Source organism: Acyrthosiphon pisum, chromosome X (genome assembly GCF_005508785.2).
Source record: "Acyrthosiphon pisum isolate AL4f chromosome X, pea_aphid_22Mar2018_4r6ur, whole genome shotgun sequence".
In the NCBI taxonomy this organism is placed as follows: Eukaryota; Metazoa; Arthropoda; class Insecta; order Hemiptera; family Aphididae; genus Acyrthosiphon; species Acyrthosiphon pisum.
The window spans coordinates 116,476,004-116,481,914 of record NC_042493.1 but is presented as its reverse complement, the minus strand read 5'-3'; positions in this window follow the sequence as shown (position 1 = coordinate 116,481,914).

Here is a 5,911-nt window from a genome sequence, read left to right as displayed (position 1 = left end):
ATTCAGCCTTTCCATTTTTCTCTGTCCAAAGTCCAGTCTAACATTGCTTGCTCATCCAATAAGGTGATAGTCGGATAATTCAGCTGTTTTTAATAACTTATTACAATTCAGAATTGATGCCGGAGATAATATTTTAAAAGATCATTTGGAAAATACTCCTAAAAATTTAACTTATATTTCTCACTGTACACAAAATGAGATGTTAGAATCAATACATATATAGAAAATACTTTGATTTGATCTCATGGATTGACCAGCATTTTACTTCAGACAATGTAGATACCTTATAAATACGTAATAAACTGGACTCACACGGAGACTCATATACGTTAACTTTATTTAAAAATTCTTTTCCCACAATCACATATCCCTGAAGCATGTTGTGGTAAGCTATATTTCAAATCAATACAATACTGTTATTAAATAAAGAGCAGCACTTATTTCCTTTTCCAAACACACTAAAAGTAAGTTTGTGATATATGATTGATCTATATTGTGTGTCTGTGCAACCATCTACGATTCGACCTAGATTATGTCTCTTTTTTAGAACTACTTGGTCTGTTCTTAAAAAATTGTCTACATTAGACTCACAATAATTTGCTTCTTCTAATCGTCTTGAAATTTGCTGTAATGGTTTATCTTTTTTACGAATCAGTTTCTTTAATATTTGATTATAATTTTCAAACTTAAAACAACTAAATCTAACTAAAACGCCAAATTTTCTAACATCGTAAACTATATGCAATAACCCATGCACATTATGCGACACATGGTGGGAACCATAAATAAATTTAAATGTGTCTACAATATATTGTATCAGTTCTTCAGTGTAAAATAAATTTGTTTCATTAGAAGAAAGTTGTGGAGAACATAGGATAGTGACTGTTACATGTAAGCACAAAAAATTTTCGTAAACATTTGGTGCTAAAACTGTTTTAAGAATGACAGGCACTGTATATAACAATAACTGACGAAATTCGGTTGCTTTCCAGTCGGGTAAGCAGCGAAGACTCCGAGGCTTTCTCTGGAACTCTACTGGAATATAGGTTTTTAATGCAATCAATGATTCGGTAATAGTTTGTTTTTTCTATAAGGTAATCTTACTGAAACTTTGTCATTAAACCAAAGATTTAGAAGTTTTTTACAGATGCCTATACAAATTAGATGTAAATAATCCATAGGAACATTTGTGACTAATCCAAGTTTGGAATATCCTCCAATGCACTACGTCCCATATAAAAATCTTTATCAAGTTTTGTTTCATAATCAGAATCAAGTCGCTTGATACCAGATTTTAAAGGAAAACTAAAACTCGATTTTCTTTATATTCACCATGTGTAGTACATTTTGTACAACTGCCATATCCCGAATGTCCTTTTATTTATTTATTTATTTATTTATTTATTTATTTATTTATTTACGGACAAATTGTCCAATTTCAAATATATTTACAATAGTGACCCAATAGTAACTATAGTAATATACAATAAGTTGAGAATTAGTTACAATATATAAAAAAAAATAACTTAAATTGAACAGAAGTCATACCTTATATTTAAATATATATATATATAATAAACAATGAAATACAAGATAATACACATTTAGAGAATACAATTAATTAAATAAATTATGATCGTTAAGATTGTTACCATAAGACATTAAAATATTGATTGGGTGATTTAACATGTAGTTTTGAGAGACTTGATGAATATAAAATAAATGATTATTACGAGTGTTATGGTTAGACACTTTGAAATGTATAATACTTAATATGAACGAATCATCAATTTCATTGTTCAATAGTTTTGAGAGAAATGAGTTGTAAATATTTGTTCCCCGAGTTTCTAGTGAATCTATTTTTAATAATCCTAGAATGTTACTGTAACCAGAGTGAGGAGTTCTATCAATTTTACACTTATAACATATAAAGCGAAGCACATTATTTTGAACTTTTTCTATTTGATTATTGTGGCCAATGTTATTATTATCCCAGATTATCGGTGCGTATTCTAGTAAAGATCGGATAAGAGAAGTATAGAGACATTTGAAGGTGACAGGATCATTAAATTCTGATCAATTACATTTAATCATACCAAATAAGGATAGAGCTTTATTTTGGATAGTTAAAATATGGGTGTTGAATAGCAATTGTGAGTCGAATTGTATACCTAAGTCTTTGACTAGAGAGGAACGAAGTAGATTAATATTAGATAAACAGTAATTAAAATTTATTGGGTTACGTTTTTTTGAGTATGAAATAACTTGACATTTATTAGTATTTAAAGTGAGTTCACTAAGAGTGCACCAATCATTAAAACGTATTAAATCATTTTGTAATAATATACAATCTTTAGGTGTTGCAATGGATTTAAAGATTTTCGCGTCATCAGCGAATAAGAGAATATTAGAATGTGTAATAGAGGAGACAGCATCATTTATGAGTAGGTTAAATAGGAGAGGAGAGAGGTGGTCACCTTGGGGAACTCCAGAAGTGACTGATATAGGAGATGATATAAAGTTTTTCAATTTAACATATTGGGTTCGTTTGGATAAAAAAGAGTCAAGCCTTGATAACAAGGGACGGTCGAAGCCAATCTTGGATAGTTTATGGATTAGTAATTTGTGGTTAACTCTGTCAAATGCTTTCTCAAAATCTGTGTAGATAACATCTGTTTGTTGGTGATTTATAAAAGAGTATAATATGTGGTGTTTGAGGGTTATTAAATTAGTAGTAGATGATTTATGACTACGAAAACCGTGTTGTTGGGGTACTAAAATGTTTTTAAAGAGAGGAGTAATTTTAAGAGTTATAATTTTGGAGAATATTTTAGGGAGAATTGAAATTATTGATATTGGGCGATAATTTGAAACTAGGGATCTATTTCCTTTTTTGAAAATAGGATAGACAAAGGTTGATTTCCATAAAGAAGTAAAGGATTTTTTATAGAGGAATTGAAAATATATGTAATGGGATGGGAAAGAACAAATCTACAGTTAAATAAAAATATAGGAGAAAGGCCGTCTGGTCCGATTGCCGTTTTATAACTTAAGTTCTCTAATTCATGGAAAACATCAAGAAGTTCAATATAGAGTTTATTTATCGAACTAGAAGATTCAATTACATTATAAGATGGGAAGATAGTATTGGGATTTGTTTTTTTTTATAGACTGAGGAGAAATAACTGCTGAATAAATTGGCAATATCTTCACCATTATCTGCTGTTTGATGGTTAAGAGACATCGTGTTTGGTAATCCGGATGAAGATTTGAGTTTTTTAATGTAAGACCATAACTTGTTTGGTTGATATTTTAAGGAATGTTACATGTTATGTAGATAACGAGAATAATCTAATTTACTTAGGGCTTTGCATTGTGAACGAGTTGATGAAAATTTTAAATAATCGGTGCTTGAGTTAGATATTTTATAGATTGTGTGATAGGTTTGTTTTTGTTTTATTAATTTAACTAGACCTTTAGAAAACCAAAAAGGAAACTTGGATTTGGTGATACTTCTTTTGGGTATATATGATTCTATAGTAAAGTATAAAAGAGAGTAAAATTCATCGATGAGAATGGAGATTTCGTTACTTTGTTTAAAAAATTCAACCCAATTAATTGACCCAAGAAATGTTAATATAGCATTATAGTTACCTTTTGCCCAGTTGTAAGTAATTTCAGAGTACGAGAGAGAGGGGGGAATGTAAGTATGGTTAAAATGAACATTTAAAGGGGGGTGATATCTGTCAATGGGAACTATAGAATCTGTGTTTAAAGTTATAACGTGAGTTGATATGTTAGATAATATGAGATCAAGCATACCTCCATTGTAATTTAGTATTGTATTTATTTGGTATAGATTAAGAAAAGCTAGATTTTCAAGAAAAATGGATTCAGGAGAAGATAGGTTTATATTATTATTGAGTGAAGTATTTTTTAAGTTTGGGAGGTTAAAATCACCGAAAAGCAAAAAATCATCATTAGGGCAAGAGGAAATTAGTTTATCAAGTATATTAAAATAATCGATATAAGAGGAAGATGTTGAATTTGGAGGGAAATAGACACAACTAATGATTAATTTTTTTGTATTATAAATTTTAATTGAGACAAAACATAATTCTAAAGAATTGATATCTACGTCAAGAGCCGTAGAAATAAATTTGTTGTTTATAGCTAATAAAACTCCCCCACCTCTGGTTGATGAACTAGACAAAACAGATCTATCACATCTATACACTGAAAAATTTGAAAATCCTAGTTCAGAAGAATTTATGTTGTTATTTAACCAAGTTTCTGTAAGAGCTAAAACACTAAAATTAAAAAAAAGGTGTGTTAGTTTTGAGAGTATTCAGTTTAGTATTTAAGCCTCTTACATTCTGATAATAACAATTAAATGGTGGTGGAAGTTTTTTTATTAGTTTTTTGAGCTAATAATTTTAGGAATTCTTTTAACGTATTTTATTATAAGATCGGATTCCCCTTCTGTTCTGCGACGAGGAAGTTCTTGGCGTAGTTCTGACATGTGGGCTTATTGTTGTTTTGTTCGGTCGGAAGAGAAGCGAATGTCTTTCCATGAGGAGTTTGATTTTAGTTTGTGTTGAGATGAAAATATATCAAAAACAGCTTGTTGGTTCGAAAAACATAGTTTTAGAGGTCTGAGTTTGGTAGTATCAGAAGAAAGTTTACCAAGTCGAAAGATTTGGGTTGGTGAAGTTTTTAGGTCGAGATATTTGAGAATATCTTGAATAATATTAATATCTTGTGATTGGTTGTTTGAACCACTTGATTCAGGTAGATTGAAAAGAAGCGTGTTTTTCATACGATTTTGTCTGTCAATCAATTCAGATATTAATTCAGTTGAATTTGGAGTATTTTATTTTAAATTGATTTCGATCTTATCAACTCTTGCTTTTAAAGGCTCTATTTCTGATAAAAGAGTGAGTAACTGGTTTGATAAATCGTTTACTTTTTTGGTAAGTGATGAGAATTTTTCTGAGACACAATTTATAGAAGAAACCAGTTTATTTTAAGTGGTTTTAAGGTCGTTCACGGTTTTAATTAAAGAGTCGATTTTGCCTTCCATATTGCCGTTAGAATTGGTTAAGAGGTTTTATATAGATGACAATATGGTCAGGTGGGTAGTAGTGTGCAAGTTTTAATTTTATGGACTATCGTTAAAGTCACTGGGAACAGCTGGTAGTAATCGTGGATTGCAGCTATTCGATAACCGTGAGTAGTAAACTTAATGGACTATCGTTAAAGTCACTGAAGAAATCAGCTAGTAGTGATCGTGGATTGCAGTTTATTGATAACCGCGAGTAGTTTCTTGATAATAACAAATATGTACATACAATTTGAGAATTCGAAAATTCCGAATTTTGGACAAGTACGTATGAGTCAAACACAGAATTGACTCACCATGCAGGAACAGAAGAATTTTAAGATATCTGGATGTAGAACACAAGTATGAGCGAAATAAAAACATTTAACTTATTTAAAATGTGTAGAGAAATGTATCACTTATCACTTATGATATTATGATACACTTATGTTTAACAAAAAAGCTTTTGCAGGACTATCTGCTGATATTGCTGAAATAATACACGCATAATGCATAGTTTCAGATGTTATACCATTTTCTACCAAAAGCTTAGCTTCCACAACAAAATCATGAAGGTATTCCATACTATCAGCTGGTTTTGTATCTCCGTGGTATATTCCAATTATAAAAACATCATTATAGCCTAGTACAGACCCGAGTATAGGCCATAACCAGGGCCGGATCTTAGTTTTTAACACCCGGGGAAAGTTAAAACAATACGCCCATCTCGGGGATATTACCAGAATTAGTATTTTTTCACGAAAAATTAAGCACACTCACACAGTATTGTGAGGACAACATTTACAAAAC